The 22231-nt window shown below is 51.7% G+C and overlaps 13 non-coding genes across 13 annotated transcripts; all 13 read left to right on the top strand.

Annotated features, from left to right (window-relative positions):
- Window positions 1-964: 964 nt before the first annotated feature.
- LOC148151042 (5S ribosomal RNA) lies at window positions 965-1083 on the top strand. The gene has a single exon (XR_015756420.1). It is a non-coding gene; the product is annotated as a 5S ribosomal RNA (ribosomal RNA).
- Window positions 1084-2629: 1546 nt separating this feature from the next.
- LOC148151041 (5S ribosomal RNA) lies at window positions 2630-2748 on the top strand. Its single transcript, XR_015756419.1, has one exon. It is a non-coding gene; the product is annotated as a 5S ribosomal RNA (ribosomal RNA).
- A 1546-nt stretch (window positions 2749-4294) lies between these two features.
- LOC148151040 (5S ribosomal RNA) lies at window positions 4295-4413 on the top strand. The gene has a single exon (XR_015756782.1). It is a non-coding gene; the product is annotated as a 5S ribosomal RNA (ribosomal RNA).
- Window positions 4414-5947: 1534 nt separating this feature from the next.
- Window positions 5948-6066, top strand: LOC148151039 (5S ribosomal RNA). The gene has a single exon (XR_015756712.1). It is a non-coding gene; the product is annotated as a 5S ribosomal RNA (ribosomal RNA).
- Window positions 6067-7612: 1546 nt separating this feature from the next.
- On the top strand, window positions 7613-7731 carry LOC148151038 (5S ribosomal RNA). Its single transcript, XR_015756314.1, has one exon. It is a non-coding gene; the product is annotated as a 5S ribosomal RNA (ribosomal RNA).
- A 1546-nt stretch (window positions 7732-9277) lies between these two features.
- On the top strand, window positions 9278-9396 carry LOC148151037 (5S ribosomal RNA). The gene has a single exon (XR_015755849.1). It is a non-coding gene; the product is annotated as a 5S ribosomal RNA (ribosomal RNA).
- Window positions 9397-10942: 1546 nt separating this feature from the next.
- Window positions 10943-11061, top strand: LOC148151036 (5S ribosomal RNA). Its single transcript, XR_015756012.1, has one exon. It is a non-coding gene; the product is annotated as a 5S ribosomal RNA (ribosomal RNA).
- A 1534-nt stretch (window positions 11062-12595) lies between these two features.
- Window positions 12596-12714, top strand: LOC148151035 (5S ribosomal RNA). The gene has a single exon (XR_015756301.1). It is a non-coding gene; the product is annotated as a 5S ribosomal RNA (ribosomal RNA).
- Window positions 12715-14260: 1546 nt separating this feature from the next.
- Window positions 14261-14379, top strand: LOC148151034 (5S ribosomal RNA). The gene has a single exon (XR_015756711.1). It is a non-coding gene; the product is annotated as a 5S ribosomal RNA (ribosomal RNA).
- A 1546-nt stretch (window positions 14380-15925) lies between these two features.
- LOC148151033 (5S ribosomal RNA) lies at window positions 15926-16044 on the top strand. Its single transcript, XR_015756336.1, has one exon. It is a non-coding gene; the product is annotated as a 5S ribosomal RNA (ribosomal RNA).
- Window positions 16045-17590: 1546 nt separating this feature from the next.
- LOC148151032 (5S ribosomal RNA) lies at window positions 17591-17709 on the top strand. Its single transcript, XR_015756708.1, has one exon. It is a non-coding gene; the product is annotated as a 5S ribosomal RNA (ribosomal RNA).
- A 1546-nt stretch (window positions 17710-19255) lies between these two features.
- On the top strand, window positions 19256-19374 carry LOC148151031 (5S ribosomal RNA). The gene has a single exon (XR_015756001.1). It is a non-coding gene; the product is annotated as a 5S ribosomal RNA (ribosomal RNA).
- Window positions 19375-20920: 1546 nt separating this feature from the next.
- LOC148151030 (5S ribosomal RNA) lies at window positions 20921-21039 on the top strand. Its single transcript, XR_015756322.1, has one exon. It is a non-coding gene; the product is annotated as a 5S ribosomal RNA (ribosomal RNA).
- Window positions 21040-22231: the final 1192 nt, after the last annotated feature.

Raw genomic sequence — 22231 nt, 5'->3', positions numbered from 1 at the left:
ATCATCTTATATGTCTCAACCAGATCCCCTCTCAGTCTTCTAAACTCAAGGGTACACAAGCCCAGTCGCTCCAGTCTTTCAGTGTAAGGTAATCCCGCCATTCCAGGAATTGACCTCGTGAACCTACGCTGCATTCCCTCAATAGCCAGAATGTCTCTCCTCAAATTTGGAGACCAGAACTGCACACAGTACTCCAGGTGTGGTCTCACCAGGGCCCTGTACAGCTGCAGAAGGACCTCTTTGCTTCTATACTCAATCCCTCTTGTTATGAAGGCCAGCATGCTATTAGCCTTCTTCACTACCTGCTGTACCTGCATGCTTACCTTCATTGAGTGGTGTACAAGAACCCCCAGATCTCTCTGTACTGCCCCTTTACCTAAATTGATTCCACTTAGGTGGTAATCTGCCTTCCTGTTCTTGCCACCAAAGTGGATAAGGATCCATTTATCCACGTGAAAGTGCATCTGCCATGCATCTGAGCACTCACCTAACTTGTCCAGGTCACCCTGTAATCTCCAAACATCCTCATCACATTTCACCCTGCCACCCAGCTGATGAAATTTGCGAATGTTATTGCTAATACCATCTTGTATATCCTGAAGATAGATTGTAAAAAGCTGCGGTCCCAGTACTGATCCGTGCGGTACCCCACTGGTCAGTGCCTGGCATTCCGAAATGGAGGGGTGGAGGAGTGTGGAAGGATGAGAGAATGCAGGCTGCGGCCCTATGAAGCAGGGGGAGGGCTTGCAGTTGGCCTGTGTGGGGATGTGGGAGACTACAGGAGCCTGGTGGTCAAGGGCTGGCTGAAAGGCAGCTGGAGGGACGGAGGGAGGGAAGCACGCACGGAGGAGGAAGAGCAAAGAGAAAAGAGAAAAAAAAGCCAAAGGGGATAAAGAGAAAGAGCAAGAAAGAAAATGTGGCTGGCCAGCACGCCTTGAAGTAGGGAGAAAAGGCAGGGGCCAGCGCCTACGGCCATACTAGTCTGAAAACGCCCGATCTCGTCTGATCTCGGAAGCTAAGCAGACTCAGGCCTGGTTAGTACTTGGATGGGAGACCGCCTGGGAATACCAGGTGCAGTAGGCTTTTTCCGCCAGCAGTGGCTGCTCAAGTCACCCCTCTGCACTTGTCTTGTGCCAGGCAATGGAGCGGCAGGTTATTTTTGCTGCTGCTGCTGTGCCTGGCATCAGTCTCCTGCAGGCACGAGACACGGAGGGGAGGAGAGCGGAGCGCTGCCAAAATCAGCAAGAAAGGCGGAAAGAAAGGGATTGGGGCTGCACGCTGTCTGCGGGTGGCAGTCAGGAAAGGCGGACAATAGACAATAGGTGCAGGAGTTGGCCATTCTGCCCTTCCAGCCTGCACCACCATTCAATATGATCATGGCTGATCATCCTTAATCAGTATCCTGTTCCTGCCTTATCTCCATAACCCTTGATTCCACTATCCTTGAGAGCTCTATCCAACTCTTTCTTAAATGAATCCAGAGACTGGGCCTCCACTGCCCTCTGGGGCAGAGCATTCCACACAGCCACCACTCTCTGGGTGAAGAAGTTTCTCCTCATCTCTGTCCTAAATGGTCTACCCCGTATTTTTAAGCTGTGTCCTCTGTTTCGGCACTCACCCCGCAGCGGAAACATGTTGCCTGCCGCCAGAGTGTCCAATCCTTTGATCATCTTATATGTCTCAACCAGATCCCCTCTCAGTCTTCTAAACTCAAGGGTACACAAGCCCAGTCGCTCCAGTCTTTCAGTGTAAGGTAATCCCGCCATTCCAGGAATTGACCTCGTGAACCTACGCTGCATTCCCTCAATAGCCAGAATGTCTCTCCTCAAATTTGGAGACCAGAACTGCACACAGTACTCCAGGTGTGGTCTCACCAGGGCCCTGTACAGCTGCAGAAGGACCTCTTTGCTTCTATACTCAATCCCTCTTGTTATGAAGGCCAGCATGCTATTAGCCTTCTTCACTACCTGCTGTACCTGCATGCTTACCTTCATTGAGTGGTGTACAAGAACCCCCAGATCTCTCTGTACTGCCCCTTTACCTAAATTGATTCCACTTAGGTGGTAATCTGCCTTCCTGTTCTTGCCACCAAAGTGGATAAGGATCCATTTATCCACGTGAAAGTGCATCTGCCATGCATCTGAGCACTCACCTAACTTGTCCAGGTCACCCTGTAATCTCCTAACATCCTCATCACATTTCACCCTGCCACCCAGCTGATGAAATTTGCGAATGTTATTGCTAATACCATCTTGTATATCCTGAAGATAGATTGTAAAAAGCTGCGGTCCCAGTACTGATCCGTGCGGTACCCCACTGGTCAGTGCCCGGCATTCCGAAATGGAGGGGTGGAGGAGTGTGGAAGGATGAGAGAATGCAGGCTGCGGCCCTATGAAGCAGGGGGAGGGCTTGCAGTTGGCCTGTGTGGGGATGTGGGAGACTACAGGAGCCTGGTGGGCAAGGGCTGGCTGAAAGGCAGCTGGAGGGACGGAGGGAGGGAAGCACGCACGGAGGAGGAAGAGCAAAGAGAAAAGAGAAAAAAAAGCCAAAGGGGATAAAGAGAAAGAGCAAGAAAGAAAATGTGGCTGGCCAGCACGCCTTGAAGTAGGGAGAAAAGGCAGGGGCCAGCGCCTACGGCCATACTAGTCTGAAAACGCCCGATCTCGTCTGATCTCGGAAGCTAAGCAGACTCAGGCCTGGTTAGTACTTGGATGGGAGACCGCCTGGGAATACCAGGTGCAGTAGGCTTTTTCCGCCAGCAGTGGCTGCTCAAGTCACCCCTCTGCACTTGTCTTGTGCCAGGCAATGGAGCGGCAGGTTATTTTTGCTGCTGCTGCTGTGCCTGGCATCAGTCTCCTGCAGGCACGAGACACGGAGGGGAGGAGAGCGGAGCGCTGCCAAAATCAGCAAGAAAGGCGGAAAGAAAGGGATTGGGGCTGCACGCTGTCTGCGGGTGGCAGTCAGGAAAGGCGGACAATAGACAATAGGTGCAGGAGTTGGCCATTCTGCCCTTCCAGCCTGCACCACCATTCAATATGATCATGGCTGATCATCCTTAATCAGTATCCTGTTCCTGCCTTATCTCCATAACCCTTGATTCCACTATCCTTGAGAGCTCTATCCAACTCTTTCTTAAATGAATCCAGAGACTGGGCCTCCACTGCCCTCTGGGGCAGAGCATTCCACACAGCCACCACTCTCTGGGTGAAGAAGTTTCTCCTCATCTCTGTCCTAAATGGTCTACCCCGTATTTTTAAGCTGTGTCCTCTGTTTCGGCACTCACCCCGCAGCGGAAACATGTTGCCTGCCGCCAGAGTGTCCAATCCTTTGATCATCTTATATGTCTCAACCAGATCCCCTCTCAGTCTTCTAAACTCAAGGGTACACAAGCCCAGTCGCTCCAGTCTTTCAGTGTAAGGTAATCCCGCCATTCCAGGAATTGACCTCGTGAACCTACGCTGCATTCCCTCAATAGCCAGAATGTCTCTCCTCAAATTTGGAGACCAGAACTGCACACAGTACTCCAGGTGTGGTCTCACCAGGGCCCTGTACAGCTGCAGAAGGACCTCTTTGCTTCTATACTCAATCCCTCTTGTTATGAAGGCCAGCATGCTATTAGCCTTCTTCACTACCTGCTGTACCTGCATGCTTACCTTCATTGAGTGGTGTACAAGAACCCCCAGATCTCTCTGTACTGCCCCTTTACCTAAATTGATTCCACTTAGGTGGTAATCTGCCTTCCTGTTCTTGCCACCAAAGTGGATAAGGATCCATTTATCCACGTGAAAGTGCATCTGCCATGCATCTGAGCACTCACCTAACTTGTCCAGGTCACCCTGTAATCTCCTAACATCCTCATCACATTTCACCCTGCCACCCAGCTGATGAAATTTGCGAATGTTATTGCTAATACCATCTTGTATATCCTGAAGATAGATTGTAAAAAGCTGCGGTCCCAGTACTGATCCGTGCGGTACCCCACTGGTCAGTGCCTGGCATTCCGAAATGGAGGGGTGGAGGAGTGTGGAAGGATGAGAGAATGCAGGCTGCGGCCCTATGAAGCAGGGGGAGGGCTTGCAGTTGGCCTGTGTGGGGATGTGGGAGACTACAGGAGCCTGGTGGGCAAGGGCTGGCTGAAAGGCAGCTGGAGGGACGGAGGGAGGGAAGCACGCACGGAGGAGGAAGAGCAAAGAGAAAAGAGAAAAAAAAGCCAAAGGGGATAAAGAGAAAGAGCAAGAAAGAAAATGTGGCTGGCCAGCACGCCTTGAAGTAGGGAGAAAAGGCAGGGGCCAGGGCCTACGGCCATACTAGTCTGAAAACGCCTGATCTCGTCTGATCTCGGAAGCTAAGCAGACTCAGGCCTGGTTAGTACTTGGATGGGAGACCGCCTGGGAATACCAGGTGCAGTAGGCTTTTTCCGCCAGCAGTGGCTGCTCAAGTCACCCCTCTGCACTTGTCTTGTGCCAGGCAATGGAGCGGCAGGTTATTTTTGCTGCTGCTGCTGTGCCTGGCATCAGTCTCCTGCAGGCACGAGACACGGAGGGGAGGAGAGCGGAGCGCTGCCAAAATCAGCAAGAAAGGGATTGGGGCTGCACGCTGTCTGCGGGTGGCAGTCAGGAAAGGCGGACAATAGACAATAGGTGCAGGAGTTGGCCATTCTGCCCTTCCAGCCTGCACCACCATTCAATATGATCATGGCCGATCATCCTTAATCAGTATCCTGTTCCTGCCTTATCTCCATAACCCTTGATTCCACTATCCTTGAGAGCTCTATCCAACTCTTTCTTAAATGAATCCAGAGACTGGGCCTCCACTGCCCTCTGGGGCAGAGCATTCCACACAGCCACCACTCTCTGGGTGAAGAAGTTTCTCCTCATCTCTGTCCTAAATGGTCTACCCCGTATTTTTAAGCTGTGTCCTCTGTTTCGGCACTCACCCCGCAGCGGAAACATGTTGCCTGCCGCCAGAGTGTCCAATCCTTTGATCATCTTATATGTCTCAACCAGATCCCCTCTCAGTCTTCTAAACTCAAGGGTACACAAGCCCAGTCGCTCCAGTCTTTCAGTGTAAGGTAATCCCGCCATTCCAGGAATTGACCTCGTGTACCTACGCTGCATTCCCTCAATAGCCAGAATGTCTCTCCTCAAATTTGGAGACCAGAACTGCACACAGTACTCCAGGTGTGGTCTCACCAGGGCCCTGTACAGCTGCAGAAGGACCTCTTTGCTTCTATACTCAATCCCTCTTGTTATGAAGGCCAGCATGCTATTAGCCTTCTTCACTACCTGCTGTACCTGCATGCTTACCTTCATTGAGTGGTGTACAAGAACCCCCAGATCTCTCTGTACTGCCCCTTTACCTAAATTGATTCCACTTAGGTGGTAATCTGCCTTCCTGTTCTTGCCACCAAAGTGGATAAGGATCCATTTATCCACGTGAAAGTGCATCTGCCATGCATCTGAGCACTCACCTAACTTGTCCAGGTCACCCTGTAATCTCCTAACATCCTCATCACATTTCACCCTGCCACCCAGCTGATGAAATTTGCGAATGTTATTGCTAATACCATCTTGTATATCCTGAAGATAGATTGTAAAAAGCTGCGGTCCCAGTACTGATCCGTGCGGTACCCCACTGGTCAGTGCCTGGCATTCCGAAATGGAGGGGTGGAGGAGTGTGGACGGATGAGAGAATGCAGGCTGCGGCCCTATGAAGCAGGGGGAGGGCTTGCAGTTGGCCTGTGTGGGGATGTGGGAGACTACAGGAGCCTGGTGGGCAAGGGCTGGCTGAAAGGCAGCTGGAGGGACGGAGGGAGGGAAGCACGCACGGAGGAGGAAGAGCAAAGAGAAAAGAGAAAAAAAAGCCAAAGGGGATAAAGAGAAAGAGCAAGAAAGAAAATGTGGCTGGCCAGCACGCCTTGAAGTAGGGAGAAAAGGCAGGGGCCAGCGCCTGCGGCCATACTAGTCTGAAAACGCCCGATCTCGTCTGATCTCGGAAGCTAAGCAGACTCAGGCCTGGTTAGTACTTGGATGGGAGACCGCCTGGGAATACCAGGTGCAGTAGGCTTTTTCCGCCAGCAGTGGCTGCTCAAGTCACCCCTCTGCACTTGTCTTGTGCCAGGCAATGGAGCGGCAGGTTATTTTTGCTGCTGCTGCTGTGCCTGGCATCAGTCTCCTGCAGGCACGAGACACGGAGGGGAGGAGAGCGGAGCGCTGCCAAAATCAGCAAGAAAGGCGGAAAGAAAGGGATTGGGGCTGCACGCTGTCTGCGGGTGGCAGTCAGGAAAGGCGGACAATAGACAATAGGTGCAGGAGTTGGCCATTCTGCCCTTCCAGCCTGCACCACCATTCAATATGATCATGGCTGATCATCCTTAATCAGTATCCTGTTCCTGCCTTATCTCCATAACCCTTGATTCCACTATCCTTGAGAGCTCTATCCAACTCTTTCTTAAATGAATCCAGAGACTGGGCCTCCACTGCCCTCTGGGGCAGAGCATTCCACACAGCCACCACTCTCTGGGTGAAGAAGTTTCTCCTCATCTCTGTCCTAAATGGTCTACCCCGTATTTTTAAGCTGTGTCCTCTGTTTCGGCACTCACCCCGCAGCGGAAACATGTTGCCTGCCGCCAGAGTGTCCAATCCTTTGATCATCTTATATGTCTCAACCAGATCCCCTCTCAGTCTTCTAAACTCAAGGGTACACAAGCCCAGTCGCTCCAGTCTTTCAGTGTAAGGTAATCCCGCCATTCCAGGAATTGACCTCGTGAACCTACGCTGCATTCCCTCAATAGCCAGAATGTCTCTCCTCAAATTTGGAGACCAGAACTGCACACAGTACTCCAGGTGTGGTCTCACCAGGGCCCTGTACAGCTGCAGAAGGACCTCTTTGCTTCTATACTCAATCCCTCTTGTTATGAAGGCCAGCATGCTATTAGCCTTCTTCACTACCTGCTGTACCTGCATGCTTACCTTCATTGAGTGGTGTACAAGAACCCCCAGATCTCTCTGTACTGCCCCTTTACCTAAATTGATTCCACTTAGGTGGTAATCTGCCTTCCTGTTCTTGCCACCAAAGTGGATAAGGATCCATTTATCCACGTGAAAGTGCATCTGCCATGCATCTGAGCACTCACCTAACTTGTCCAGGTCACCCTGTAATCTCCTAACATCCTCATCACATTTCACCCTGCCACCCAGCTGATGAAATTTGCGAATGTTATTGCTAATACCATCTTGTATATCCTGAAGATAGATTGTAAAAAGCTGCGGTCCCAGTACTGATCCGTGCGGTACCCCACTGGTCAGTGCCTGGCATTCCGAAATGGAGGGGTGGAGGAGTGTGGAAGGATGAGAGAATGCAGGCTGCGGCCCTATGAAGCAGGGGGAGGGCTTGCAGTTGGCCTGTGTGGGGATGTGGGAGACTACAGGAGCCTGGTGGGCAAGGGCTGGCTGAAAGGCAGCTGGAGGGACGGAGGGAGGGAAGCACGCACGGAGGAGGAAGAGCAAAGAGAAAAGAGAAAAAAAAGCCAAAGGGGATAAAGAGAAAGAGCAAGAAAGAAAATGTGGCTGGCCAGCACGCCTTGAAGTAGGGAGAAAAGGCAGGGGCCAGCGCCTACGGCCATACTAGTCTGAAAACGCCCGATCTCGTCTGATCTCGGAAGCTAAGCAGACTCAGGCCTGGTTAGTACTTGGATCGGAGGCTGCCTGGGAATACCAGGTGCAGTAGGCTTTTTCCGCCAGCAGTGTCTGCTCAAGTCACCCCTCTGCACTTGTCTTGTGCCAGGCAATGGAGCGGCAGGTTATTTTTGCTGCTGCTGCTGTGCCTGGCATCAGTCTCCTGCAGGCACGAGACACGGAGGGGAGGAGAGCGGAGCGCTGCCAAAATCAGCAAGAAAGGCGGAAAGAAAGGGATTGGGGCTGCACGCTGTCTGCGGGTGGCAGTCAGGAAAGGCGGACAATAGACAATAGGTGCAGGAGTTGGCCATTCTGCCCTTCCAGCCTGCACCACCATTCAATATGATCATGGCCGATCATCCTTAATCAGTATCCTGTTCCTGCCTTATCTCCATAACCCTTGATTCCACTATCCTTGAGAGCTCTATCCAACTCTTTCTTAAATGAATCCAGAGACTGGGCCTCCACTGCCCTCTGGGGCAGAGCATTCCACACAGCCACCACTCTCTGGGTGAAGAAGTTTCTCCTCATCTCTGTCCTAAATGGTCTACCCCGTATTTTTAAGCTGTGTCCTCTGTTTCGGCACTCACCCCGCAGCGGAAACATGTTGCGTGCCGCCAGAGTGTCCAATCCTTTGATCATCTTATATGTCTCAACCAGATCCCCTCTCAGTCTTCTAAACTCAAGGGTACACAAGCCCAGTCGCTCCAGTCTTTCAGTGTAAGGTAATCCCGCCATTCCAGGAATTGACCTCGTGAACCTACGCTGCATTCCCTCAATAGCCAGAATGTCTCTCCTCAAATTTGGAGACCAGAACTGCACACAGTACTCCAGGTGTGGTCTCACCAGGGCCCTGTACAGCTGCAGAAGGACCTCTTTGCTTCTATACTCAATCCCTCTTGTTATGAAGGCCAGCATGCTATTAGCCTTCTTCACTACCTGCTGTACCTGCATGCTTACCTTCATTGAGTGGTGTACAAGAACCCCCAGATCTCTCTGTACTGCCCCTTTACCTAAATTGATTCCACTTAGGTGGTAATCTGCCTTCCTGTTCTTGCCACCAAAGTGGATAAGGATCCATTTATCCACGTGAAAGTGCATCTGCCATGCATCTGAGCACTCACCTAACTTGTCCAGGTCACCCTGTAATCTCCTAAGATCCTCATCACATTTCACCCTGCCACCCAGCTGATGAAATTTGCGAATGTTATTGCTAATACCATCTTGTATATCCTGAAGATAGATTGTAAAAAGCTGCGGTCCCAGTACTGATCCGTGCGGTACCCCACTGGTCAGTGCCTGGCATTCCGAAATGGAGGGGTGGAGGAGTGTGGAAGGATGAGAGAATGCAGGCTGCGGCCCTATGAAGCAGGGGGAGGGCTTGCAGTTGGCCTGTGTGGGGATGTGGGAGACTACAGGAGCCTGGTGGGCAAGGGCTGGCTGAAAGGCAGCTGGAGGGACGGAGGGAGGGAAGCACGCACGGAGGAGGAAGAGCAAAGAGAAAAGAGAAAAAAAAGCCAAAGGGGATAAAGAGAAAGAGCAAGAAAGAAAATGTGGCTGGCCAGCACGCCTTGAAGTAGGGAGAAAAGGCAGGGGCCAGTGCCTGCGGCCATACTAGTCTGAAAACGCCCGATCTCGTCTGATCTCGGAAGCTAAGCCGACTCAGGCCTGGTTAGTACTTGGATGGGAGACCGCCTGGGAATACCAGGTGCAGTAGGCTTTTTCCGCCAGCAGTGGCTGCTCAAGTCACCCCTCTGCACTTGTCTTGTGCCAGGCAATGGAGCGGCAGGTTATTTTTGCTGCTGCTGCTGTGCCTGGCATCAGTCTCCTGCAGGCACGAGACACGGAGGGGAGGAGAGCGGAGCGCTGCCAAAATCAGCAAGAAAGGCGGAAAGAAAGGGATTGGGGCTGCACGCTGTCTGCGGGTGGCAGTCAGGAAAGGCGGACAATAGACAATAGGTGCAGGAGTTGGCCATTCTGCCCTTCCAGCCTGCACCACCATTCAATATGATCATGGCTGATCATCCTTAATCAGTATCCTGTTCCTGCCTTATCTCCATAACCCTTGATTCCACTATCCTTGAGAGCTCTATCCAACTCTTTCTTAAATGAATCCAGAGACTGGGCCTCCACTGCCCTCTGGGGCAGAGCATTCCACACAGCCACCACTCTCTGGGTGAAGAAGTTTCTCCTCATCTCTGTCCTAAATGGTCTACCCCGTATTTTTAAGCTGTGTCCTCTGTTTCGGCACTCACCCCGCAGCGGAAACATGTTGCCTGCCGCCAGAGTGTCCAATCCTTTGATCATCTTATATGTCTCAACCAGATCCCCTCTCAGTCTTCTAAACTCAAGGGTACACAAGCCCAGTCGCTCCAGTCTTTCAGTGTAAGGTAATCCCGCCATTCCAGGAATTGACCTCGTGAACCTACGCTGCATTCCCTCAATAGCCAGAATGTCTCTCCTCAAATTTGGAGACCAGAACTGCACACAGTACTCCAGGTGTGGTCTCACCAGGGCCCTGTACAGCTGCAGAAGGACCTCTTTGCTTCTATACTCAATCCCTCTTGTTATGAAGGCCAGCATGCTATTAGCCTTCTTCACTACCTGCTGTACCTGCATGCTTACCTTCATTGAGTGGTGTACAAGAACCCCCAGATCTCTCTGTACTGCCCCTTTACCTAAATTGATTCCACTTAGGTGGTAATCTGCCTTCCTGTTCTTGCCACCAAAGTGGATAAGGATCCATTTATCCACGTGAAAGTGCATCTGCCATGCATCTGAGCACTCACCTAACTTGTCCAGGTCACCCTGTAATCTCCTAACATCCTCATCACATTTCACCCTGCCACCCAGCTGATGAAATTTGCGAATGTTATTGCTAATACCATCTTGTATATCCTGAAGATAGATTGTAAAAAGCTGCGGTCCCAGTACTGATCCGTGCGGTACCCCACTGGTCAGTGCCTGGCATTCCGAAATGGAGGGGTGGAGGAGTGTGGAAGGATGAGAGAATGCAGGCTGCGGCCCTATGAAGCAGGGGGAGGGCTTGCAGTTGGCCTGTGTGGGGATGTGGGAGACTACAGGAGCCTGGTGGGCAAGGGCTGGCTGAAAGGCAGCTGGAGGGACGGAGGGAGGGAAGCACGCACGGAGGAGGAAGAGCAAAGAGAAAAGAGAAAAAAAAGCCAAAGGGGATAAAGAGAAAGAGCAAGAAAGAAAATGTGGCTGGCCAGCACGCCTTGAAGTAGGGAGAAAAGGCAGGGGCCAGCGCCTACGGCCATACTAGTCTGAAAACGCCCGATCTCGTCTGATCTCGGAAGCTAAGCAGACTCAGGCCTGCTTAGTACTTGGATGGGAGGCCGCCTGGGAATACCAGGTGCAGTAGGCTTTTTCCGCCAGCAGTGTCTGCTCAAGTCACCCCTCTGCACTTGTCTTGTGCCAGGCAATGGAGCGGCAGGTTATTTTTGCTGCTGCTGCTGTGCCTGGCATCAGTCTCCTGCAGGCACGAGACACGGAGGGGAGGAGAGCGGAGCGCTGCCAAAATCAGCAAGAAAGGGATTGGGGCTGCACGCTGTCTGCGGGTGGCAGTCAGGAAAGGCGGACAATAGACAATAGGTGCAGGAGTTGGCCATTCTGCCCTTCCAGCCTGCACCACCATTCAATATGATCATGGCCGATCATCCTTAATCAGTATCCTGTTCCTGCCTTATCTCCATAACCCTTGATTCCACTATCCTTGAGAGCTCTATCCAACTCTTTCTTAAATGAATCCAGAGACTGGGCCTCCACTGCCCTCTGGGGCAGAGCATTCCACACAGCCACCACTCTCTGGGTGAAGAAGTTTCTCCTCATCTCTGTCCTAAATGGTCTACCCCGTATTTTTAAGCTGTGTCCTCTGTTTCGGCACTCACCCCGCAGCGGAAACATGTTGCCTGCCGCCAGAGTGTCCAATCCTTTGATCATCTTATATGTCTCAACCAGATCCCCTCTCAGTCTTCTAAACTCAAGGGTACACAAGCCCAGTCGCTCCAGTCTTTCAGTGTAAGGTAATCCCGCCATTCCAGGAATTGACCTCGTGAACCTACGCTGCATTCCCTCAATAGCCAGAATGTCTCTCCTCAAATTTGGAGACCAGAACTGCACACAGTACTCCAGGTGTGGTCTCACCAGGGCCCTGTACAGCTGCAGAAGGACCTCTTTGCTTCTATACTCAATCCCTCTTGTTATGAAGGCCAGCATGCTATTAGCCTTCTTCACTACCTGCTGTACCTGCATGCTTACCTTCATTGAGTGGTGTACAAGAACCCCCAGATCTCTCTGTACTGCCCCTTTACCTAAATTGATTCCACTTAGGTGGTAATCTGCCTTCCTGTTCTTGCCACCAAAGTGGATAAGGATCCATTTATCCACGTGAAAGTGCATCTGCCATGCATCTGAGCACTCACCTAACTTGTCCAGGTCACCCTGTAATCTCCTAACATCCTCATCACATTTCACCCTGCCACCCAGCTGATGAAATTTGCGAATGTTATTGCTAATACCATCTTGTATATCCTGAAGATAGATTGTAAAAAGCTGCGGTCCCAGTACTGATCCGTGCGGTACCCCACTGGTCAGTGCCTGGCATTCCGAAATGGAGGGGTGGAGGAGTGTGGAAGGATGAGAGAATGCAGGCTGCGGCCCTATGAAGCAGGGGGAGGGCTTGCAGTTGGCCTGTGTGGGGATGTGGGAGACTACAGGAGCCTGGTGGGCAAGGGCTGGCTGAAAGGCAGCTGGAGGGACGGAGGGAGGGAAGCACGCACGGAGGAGGAAGAGCAAAGAGAAAAGAGAAAAAAAAGCCAAAGGGGATAAAGAGAAAGAGCAAGAAAGAAAATGTGGCTGGCCAGCACGCCTTGAAGTAGGGAGAAAAGGCAGGGGCCAGGGCCTACGGCCATACTAGTCTGAAAACGCCTGATCTCGTCTGATCTCGGAAGCTAAGCAGACTCAGGCCTGGTTAGTACTTGAATGGGAGACCGCCTGGGAATACCAGGTGCAATAGGCTTTTTCCGCCAGCAGTGGCTGCTCAAGTCACCCCTCTGCACTTGTCTTGTGCCAGGCAATGGAGCGGCAGGTTATTTTTGCTGCTGCTGCTGTGCCTGGCATCAGTCTCCTGCAGGCACGAGACACGGAGGGGAGGAGAGCGGAGCGCTGCCAAAATCAGCAAGAAAGGCGGAAAGAAAGGGATTGGGGCTGCACGCTGTCTGCGGGTGGCAGTCAGGAAAGGCGGACAATAGACAATAGGTGCAGGAGTTGGCCATTCTGCCCTTCCAGCCTGCACCACCATTCAATATGATCATGGCCGATCATCCTTAATCAGTATCCTGTTCCTGCCTTATCTCCATAACCCTTGATTCCACTATCCTTGAGAGCTCTATCCAACTCTTTCTTAAATGAATCCAGAGACTGGGCCTCCACTGCCCTCTGGGGCAGAGCATTCCACACAGCCACCACTCTCTGGGTGAAGAAGTTTCTCCTCATCTCTGTCCTAAATGGTCTACCCCGTATTTTTAAGCTGTGTCCTCTGTTTCGGCACTCACCCCGCAGCGGAAACATGTTGCCTGCCGCCAGAGTGTCCAATCCTTTGATCATCTTATATGTCTCAACCAGATCCCCTCTCAGTCTTCTAAACTCAAGGGTACACAAGCCCAGTCGCTCCAGTCTTTCAGTGTAAGGTAATCCCGCCATTCCAGGAATTGACCTCGTGTACCTACGCTGCATTCCCTCAATAGCCAGAATGTCTCTCCTCAAATTTGGAGACCAGAACTGCACACAGTACTCCAGGTGTGGTCTCACCAGGGCCCTGTACAGCTGCAGAAGGACCTCTTTGCTTCTATACTCAATCCCTCTTGTTATGAAGGCCAGCATGCTATTAGCCTTCTTCACTACCTGCTGTACCTGCATGCTTACCTTCATTGAGTGGTGTACAAGAACCCCCAGATCTCTCTGTACTGCCCCTTTACCTAAATTGATTCCACTTAGGTGGTAATCTGCCTTCCTGTTCTTGCCACCAAAGTGGATAAGGATCCATTTATCCACGTGAAAGTGCATCTGCCATGCATCTGAGCACTCACCTAACTTGTCCAGGTCACCCTGTAATCTCCTAACATCCTCATCACATTTCACCCTGCCACCCAGCTGATGAAATTTGCGAATGTTATTGCTAATACCATCTTGTATATCCTGAAGATAGATTGTAAAAAGCTGCGGTCCCAGTACTGATCCCTGCGGTACCCCACTGGTCAGTGCCTGGCATTCCGAAATGGAGGGGTGGAGGAGTGTGGACGGATGAGAGAATGCAGGCTGCGGCCCTATGAAGCAGGGGGAGGGCTTGCAGTTGGCCTGTGTGGGGATGTGGGAGACTACAGGAGCCTGGTGGGCAAGGGCTGGCTGAAAGGCAGCTGGAGGGACGGAGGGAGGGAAGCACGCACGGAGGAGGAAGAGCAAAGAGAAAAGAGAAAAAAAAGCCAAAGGGGATAAAGAGAAAGAGCAAGAAAGAAAATGTGGCTGGCCAGCACGCCTTGAAGTAGGGAGAAAAGGCAGGGGCCAGTGCCTGCGGCCATACTAGTCTGAAAACGCCCGATCTCGTCTGATCTCGGAAGCTAAGCAGACTCAGGCCTGGTTAGTACTTGGATGGGAGACCGCCTGGGAATACCAGGTGCAGTAGGCTTTTTCCGCCAGCAGTGGCTGCTCAAGTCACCCCTCTGCACTTGTCTTGTGCCAGGCAATGGAGCGGCAGGTTATTTTTGCTGCTGCTGCTGTGCCTGGCATCAGTCTCCTGCAGGCACGAGACACGGAGGGGAGGAGAGCGGAGCGCTGCCAAAATCAGCAAGAAAGGCGGAAAGAAAGGGATTGGGGCTGCACGCTGTCTGCGGGTGGCAGTCAGGAAAGGCGGACAATAGACAATAGGTGCAGGAGTTGGCCATTCTGCCCTTCCAGCCTGCACCACCATTCAATATGATCATGGCTGATCATCCTTAATCAGTATCCTGTTCCTGCCTTATCTCCATAACCCTTGATTCCACTATCCTTGAGAGCTCTATCCAACTCTTTCTTAAATGAATCCAGAGACTGGGCCTCCACTGCCCTCTGGGGCAGAGCATTCCACACAGCCACCACTCTCTGGGTGAAGAAGTTTCTCCTCATCTCTGTCCTAAATGGTCTACCCCGTATTTTTAAGCTGTGTCCTCTGTTTCGGCACTCACCCCGCAGCGGAAACATGTTGCCTGCCGCCAGAGTGTCCAATCCTTTGATCATCTTATATGTCTCAACCAGATCCCCTCTCAGTCTTCTAAACTCAAGGGTACACAAGCCCAGTCGCTCCAGTCTTTCAGTGTAAGGTAATCCCGCCATTCCAGGAATTGACCTCGTGAACCTACGCTGCATTCCCTCAATAGCCAGAATGTCTCTCCTCAAATTTGGAGACCAGAACTGCACACAGTACTCCAGGTGTGGTCTCACCAGGGCCCTGTACAGCTGCAGAAGGACCTCTTTGCTTCTATACTCAATCCCTCTTGTTATGAAGGCCAGCATGCTATTAGCCTTCTTCACTACCTGCTGTACCTGCATGCTTACCTTCATTGAGTGGTGTACAAGAACCCCCAGATCTCTCTGTACTGCCCCTTTACCTAAATTGATTCCACTTAGGTGGTAATCTGCCTTCCTGTTCTTGCCACCAAAGTGGATAAGGATCCATTTATCCACGTGAAAGTGCATCTGCCATGCATCTGAGCACTCACCTAACTTGTCCAGGTCACCCTGTAATCTCCTAACATCCTCATCACATTTCACCCTGCCACCCAGCTGATGAAATTTGCGAATGTTATTGCTAATACCATCTTGTATATCCTGAAGATAGATTGTAAAAAGCTGCGGTCCCAGTACTGATCCGTGCGGTACCCCACTGGTCAGTGCCCGGCATTCCGAAATGGAGGGGTGGAGGAGTGTGGAAGGATGAGAGAATGCAGGCTGCGGCCCTATGAAGCAGGGGGAGGGCTTGCAGTTGGCCTGTGTGGGGATGTGGGAGACTACAGGAGCCTGGTGGGCAAGGGCTGGCTGAAAGGCAGCTGGAGGGACGGAGGGAGGGAAGCACGCACGGAGGAGGAAGAGCAAAGAGAAAAGAGAAAAAAAAGCCAAAGGGGATAAAGAGAAAGAGCAAGAAAGAAAATGTGGCTGGCCAGCACGCCTTGAAGTAGGGAGAAAAGGCAGGGGCCAGCGCCTGCGGCCATACTAGTCTGAAAACGCCCGATCTCGTCTGATCTCCGAAGCTAAGCAGATTCAGGCCTGGTTAGTACTTGGATGGGAGACCGCCTGGGAATACCAGGTGCAGTAGGCTTTTTCCGCCAGCAGTGGCTGCTCAAGTCACCCCTCTGCACTTGTCTTGTGCCAGGCAATGGAGCGGCAGGTTATTTTTGCTGCTGCTGCTGTGCCTGGCATCAGTCTCCTGCAGGCACGAGACACGGAGGGGAGGAGAGCGGAGCGCTGCCAAAATCAGCAAGAAAGGCGGAAAGAAAGGGATTGGGGCTGCACGCTGTCTGCGGGTGGCAGTCAGGAAAGGCGGACAATAGACAATAGGTGCAGGAGTTGGCCATTCTGCCCTTCCAGCCTGCACCACCATTCAATATGATCATGGCTGATCATCCTTAATCAGTATCCTGTTCCTGCCTTATCTCCATAACCCTTGATTCCACTATCCTTGAGAGCTCTATCCAACTCTTTCTTAAATGAATCCAGAGACTGGGCCTCCACTGCCCTCTGGGGCAGAGCATTCCACACAGCCACCACTCTCTGGGTGAAGAAGTTTCTCCTCATCTCTGTCCTAAATGGTCTACCCCGTATTTTTAAGCTGTGTCCTCTGTTTCGGCACTCACCCCGCAGCGGAAACATGTTGCCTGCCGCCAGAGTGTCCAATCCTTTGATCATCTTATATGTCTCAACCAGATCCCCTCTCAGTCTTCTAAACTCAAGGGTACACAAGCCCAGTCGCTCCAGTCTTTCAGTGTAAGGTAATCCCGCCATTCCAGGAATTGACCTCGTGAACCTACGCTGCATTCCCTCAATAGCCAGAATGTCTCTCCTCAAATTTGGAGACCAGAACTGCACACAGTACTCCAGGTGTGGTCTCACCAGGGCCCTGTACAGCTGCAGAAGGACCTCTTTGCTTCTATACTCAATCCCTCTTGTTATGAAGGCCAGCATGCTATTAGCCTTCTTCACTACCTGCTGTACCTGCATGCTTACCTTCATTGAGTGGTGTACAAGAACCCCCAGATCTCTCTGTACTGCCCCTTTACCTAAATTGATTCCACTTAGGTGGTAATCTGCCTTCCTGTTCTTGCCACCAAAGTGGATAAGGATCCATTTATCCACGTGAAAGTGCATCTGCCATGCATCTGAGCACTCACCTAACTTGTCCAGGTCACCCTGTAATCTCCTAACATCCTCATCACATTTCACCCTGCCACCCAGCTGATGAAATTTGCGAATGTTATTGCTAATACCATTTTGTATATCCTGAAGATAGATTGTAAAAAGCTGCGGTCCCAGTACTGATCCGTGCGGTACCCCACTGGTCAGTGCCCGGCATTCCGAAATGGAGGGGTGGAGGAGTGTGGAAGGATGAGAGAATGCAGGCTGCGGCCCTATGAAGCAGGGGGAGGGCTTGCAGTTGGCCTGTGTGGGGATGTGGGAGACTACAGGAGCCTGGTGGGCAAGGGCTGGCTGAAAGGCAGCTGGAGGGACGGAGGGAGGGAAGCACGCACGGAGGAGGAAGAGCAAAGAGAAAAGAGAAAAAAAAGCCAAAGGGGATAAAGAGAAAGAGCAAGAAAGAAAATGTGGCTGGCCAGCACGCCTTGAAGTAGGGAGAAAAGGCAGGGGCCAGCGCCTGCGGCCATACTAGTCTGAAAACGCCCGATCTCGTCTGATCTCGGAAGCTAAGCAGACTCAGGCCTGGTTAGTACTTGGATGGGAGACCGCCTGGGAATACCAGGTGCAGTAGGCTTTTTCCGCCAGCAGTGGCTGCTCAAGTCACCCCTCTGCACTTGTCTTGTGCCAGGCAATGGAGCGTCAGGTTATTTTTGCTGCTGCTGCTGTGCCTGGCATCAGTCTCCTGCAGGCACGAGACACGGAGGGGAGGAGAGCGGAGCGCTGCCAAAATCAGCAAGAAAGGCGGAAAGAAAGGGATTGGGGCTGCACGCTGTCTGCGGGTGGCAGTCAGGAAAGGCGGACAATAGACAATAGGTGCAGGAGTTGGCCATTCTGCCCTTCCAGCCTGCACCACCATTCAATATGATCATGGCTGATCATCCTTAATCAGTATCCTGTTCCTGCCTTATCTCCATAACCCTTGATTCCACTATCCTTGAGAGCTCTATCCAACTCTTTCTTAAATGAATCCAGAGACTGGGCCTCCACTGCCCTCTGGGGCAGAGCATTCCACACAGCCACCACTCTCTGGGTGAAGAAGTTTCTCCTCATCTCTGTCCTAAATGGTCTACCCCGTATTTTTAAGCTGTGTCCTCTGTTTCGGCACTCACCCCGCAGCGGAAACATGTTGCCTGCCGCCAGAGTGTCCAATCCTTTGATCATCTTATATGTCTCAACCAGATCCCCTCTCAGTCTTCTAAACTCAAGGGTACACAAGCCCAGTCGCTCCAGTCTTTCAGTGTAAGGTAATCCCGCCATTCCAGGAATTGACCTCGTGAACCTACGCTGCATTCCCTCAATAGCCAGAATGTCTCTCCTCAAATTTGGAGACCAGAACTGCACACAGTACTCCAGGTGTGGTCTCACCAGGGCCCTGTACAGCTGCAGAAGGACCTCTTTGCTTCTATACTCAATCCCTCTTGTTATGAAGGCCAGCATGCTATTAGCCTTCTTCACTACCTGCTGTACCTGCATGCTTACCTTCATTGAGTGGTGTACAAGAACCCCCAGATCTCTCTGTACTGCCCCTTTACCTAAATTGATTCCACTTAGGTGGTAATCTGCCTTCCTGTTCTTGCCACCAAAGTGGATAAGGATCCATTTATCCACGTGAAAGTGCATCTGCCATGCATCTGAGCACTCACCTAACTTGTCCAGGTCACCCTGTAATCTCCTAACATCCTCATCACATTTCACCCTGCCACCCAGCTGATGAAATTTGCGAATGTTATTGCTAATACCATCTTGTATATCCTGAAGATAGATTGTAAAAAGCTGCGGTCCCAGTACTGATCCGTGCGGTACCCCACTGGTCAGTGTCTGGCATTCCGAAATGGAGGGGTGGAGGAGTGTGGAAGGATGAGAGAATGCAGGCTGCGGCCCGATGAAGCAGGGGGAGGGCTTGCAGTTGGCCTGTGTGGGGATGTGGGAGACTACAGGAGCCTGGTGGGCAAGGGCTGGCTGAAAGGCAGCTGGAGGGACGGAGGGAGGGAAGCACGCACGGAGGAGGAAGAGCAAAGAGAAAAGAGAAAAAAAAGCCAAAGGGGATAAAGAGAAAGAGCAAGAAAGAAAATGTGGCTGGCCAGCACGCCTTGAAGTAGGGAGAAAAGGCAGGGGCCAGCGCCTACGGCCATACTAGTCTGAAAACGCCCGATCTCGTCTGATCTCGGAAGCTAAGCAGACTCAGGCCTGCTTAGTACTTGGATGGGAGGCCGCCTGGGAATACCAGGTGCAGTAGGCTTTTTCCGCCAGCAGTGTCTGCTCAAGTCACCCCTCTGCACTTGTCTTGTGCCAGGCAATGGAGCGGCAGGTTATTTTTGCTGCTGCTGCTGTGCCTGGCATCAGTCTCCTGCAGGCACGAGACACGGAGGGGAGGAGAGCGGAGTGCTGCCAAAATCAGCAAGAAAGGCGGAAAGAAAGGGATTGGGGCTGCACGCTGTCTGCGGGTGGCAGTCAGGAAAGGCGGACAATAGACAATAGGTGCAGGAGTTGGCCATTCTGCCCTTCCAGCCTGCACCACCATTCAATATGATCATGGCTGATCATCCTTAATCAGTATCCTGTTCCTGCCTTATCTCCATAACCCTTGATTCCACTATCCTTGAGAGCTCTATCCAACTCTTTCTTAAATGAATCCAGAGACTGGGCCTCCACTGCCCTCTGGGGCAGAGCATTCCACACAGCCACCACTCTCTGGGTGAAGAAGTTTCTCCTCATCTCTGTCCTAAATGGTCTACCCCGTATTTTTAAGCTGTGTCCTCTGTTTCGGCACTCACCCCGCAGCGGAAACATGTTGCCTGCCGCCAGAGTGTCCAATCCTTTGATCATCTTATATGTCTCAACCAGATCCCCTCTCAGTCTTCTAAACTCAAGGGTACACAAGCCCAGTCGCTCCAGTCTTTCAGTGTAAGGTAATCCCGACATTCCAGGAATTGCCCTCGTGAACCTACGCTGCATTCCCTCAATAGCCAGAATGTCTCTCCTCAAATTTGGAGACCAGAACTGCACACAGTACTCCAGGTGTGGTCTCACCAGGGCCCTGTACAGCTGCAGAAGAACCTCTTTGCTTCTATACTCAATCCCTCTTGTTATGAAGGCCAGCATGCTATTAGCCTTCTTCACTACCTGCTGTACCTGCATGCTTACCTTCATTGAGTGGTGTACAAGAACCCCCAGATCTCTCTGTACTGCCCCTTTACCTAAATTGATTCCACTTAGGTGGTAATCTGCCTTCCTGTTCTTGCCACCAAAGTGGATAAGGATCCATTTATCCACGTGAAAGTGCATCTGCCATGCATCTGAGCACTCACCTAACTTGTCCAGGTCACCCTGTAATCTCCTAACATCCTCATCACATTTCACCCTGCCACCCAGCTGATGAAATTTGCGAATGTTATTGCTAATACCATCTTGTATATCCTGAAGATAGATTGTAAAAAGCTGCGGTCCCAGTACTGATCCGTGCGGTACCCCACTGGTCAGTGCCCGGCATTCCGAAATGGAGGGGTGGAGGAGTGTGGAAGGATGAGAGAATGCAGGCTGCGGCCCTATGAAGCAGGGGGAGGGCTTGCAGTTGGCCTGTGTGGGGATGTGGGAGACTACAGGAGCCTGGTGGGCAAGGGCTGGCTGAAAGGCAGCTGGAGGGACGGAGGGAGGGAAGCACGCACGGAGGAGGAAGAGCAAAGAGAAAAGAGAAAAAAAAGCCAAAGGGGATAAAGAGAAAGAGCAAGAAAGAAAATGTGGCTGGCCAGCACGCCTTGAAGTAGGGAGAAAAGGCATGGGCCAGCGCCTACGGCCATACTAGTCTGAAAACGCCCGATCTCGTCTGATCTCGGAAGCTAAGCAGACTCAGGCCTGGTTAGTACTTGGATGGGAGACCGCCTGGCAATACCAGGTGCAGTCGGCTTTTTCCGCCAGCAGTGGCTGCTCAAGTCACCCCTCTGCACTTGTCTTGTGCCAGGCAATGGAGCGGCAGGTTATTTTTGCTGCTGCTGCTGTGCCTGGCATCAGTCTCCTGCAGGCACGAGACACGGAGGGGAGGAGAGCGGAGCGCTGCCAAAATCAGCAAGAAAGGCGGAAAGAAAGGGATTGGGGCTGCACGCTGTCTGCGGGTGGCAGTCAGGAAAGGCGGACAATAGACAATAGGTGCAGGAGTTGGCCATTCTGCCCTTCCAGCCTGCACCACCATTCAATATGATCATGGCTGATCATCCTTAATCAGTATCCTGTTCCTGCCTTATCTCCATAACCCTTGATTCCACTATCCTTGAGAGCTCTATCCAACTCTTTCTTAAATGAATCCAGAGACTGGGCCTCCACTGCCCTCTGGGGCAGAGCATTCCACACAGCCACCACTCTCTGGGTGAAGAAGTTTCTCCTCATCTCTGTCCTAAATGGTCTACCCCGTATTTTTAAGCTGTGTCCTCTGTTTCGGCACTCACCCCGCAGCGGAAACATGTTGCCTGCCGCCAGAGTGTCCAATCCTTTGATCATCTTATATGTCTCAACCAGATCCCCTCTCAGTCTTCTAAACTCAAGGGTACACAAGCCCAGTCGCTCCAGTCTTTCAGTGTAAGGTAATCCCGCCATTCCAGGAATTGACCTCGTGAACCTACGCTGCATTCCCTCAATAGCCAGAATGTCTCTCCTCAAATTTGGAGACCAGAACTGCACACAGTACTCCAGGTGTGGTCTCACCAGGGCCCTGTACAGCTGCAGAAGGACCTCTTTGCTTCTATACTCAATCCCTCTTGTTATGAAGGCCAGCATGCTATTAGCCTTCTTCACTACCTGCTGTACCTGCATGCTTACCTTCATTGAGTGGTGTACAAGAACCCCCAGATCTCTCTGTACTGCCCCTTTACCTAAATTGATTCCACTTAGGTGGTAATCTGCCTTCCTGTTCTTGCCACCAAAGTGGATAAGGATCCATTTATCCACGTGAAAGTGCATCTGCCATGCATCTGAGCACTCACCTAACTTGTCCAGGTCACCCTGTAATCTCCTAACATCCTCATCACATTTCACCCTGCCACCCAGCTGATGAAATTTGCGAATGTTATTGCTAATACCATCTTGTATATCCTGAAGATAGATTG

The sequence above is a fragment of the Chiloscyllium plagiosum genome, unplaced genomic scaffold (genome assembly GCF_037043375.1).
Source record: "Chiloscyllium plagiosum isolate Xiang-an unplaced genomic scaffold, Cpla_swu_hap1 HiC_scaffold_3, whole genome shotgun sequence".
Taxonomy (NCBI): domain Eukaryota; kingdom Metazoa; phylum Chordata; class Chondrichthyes; order Orectolobiformes; family Hemiscylliidae; genus Chiloscyllium; species Chiloscyllium plagiosum.
This window is presented reverse-complemented; position numbering and strand designations above follow the sequence as displayed.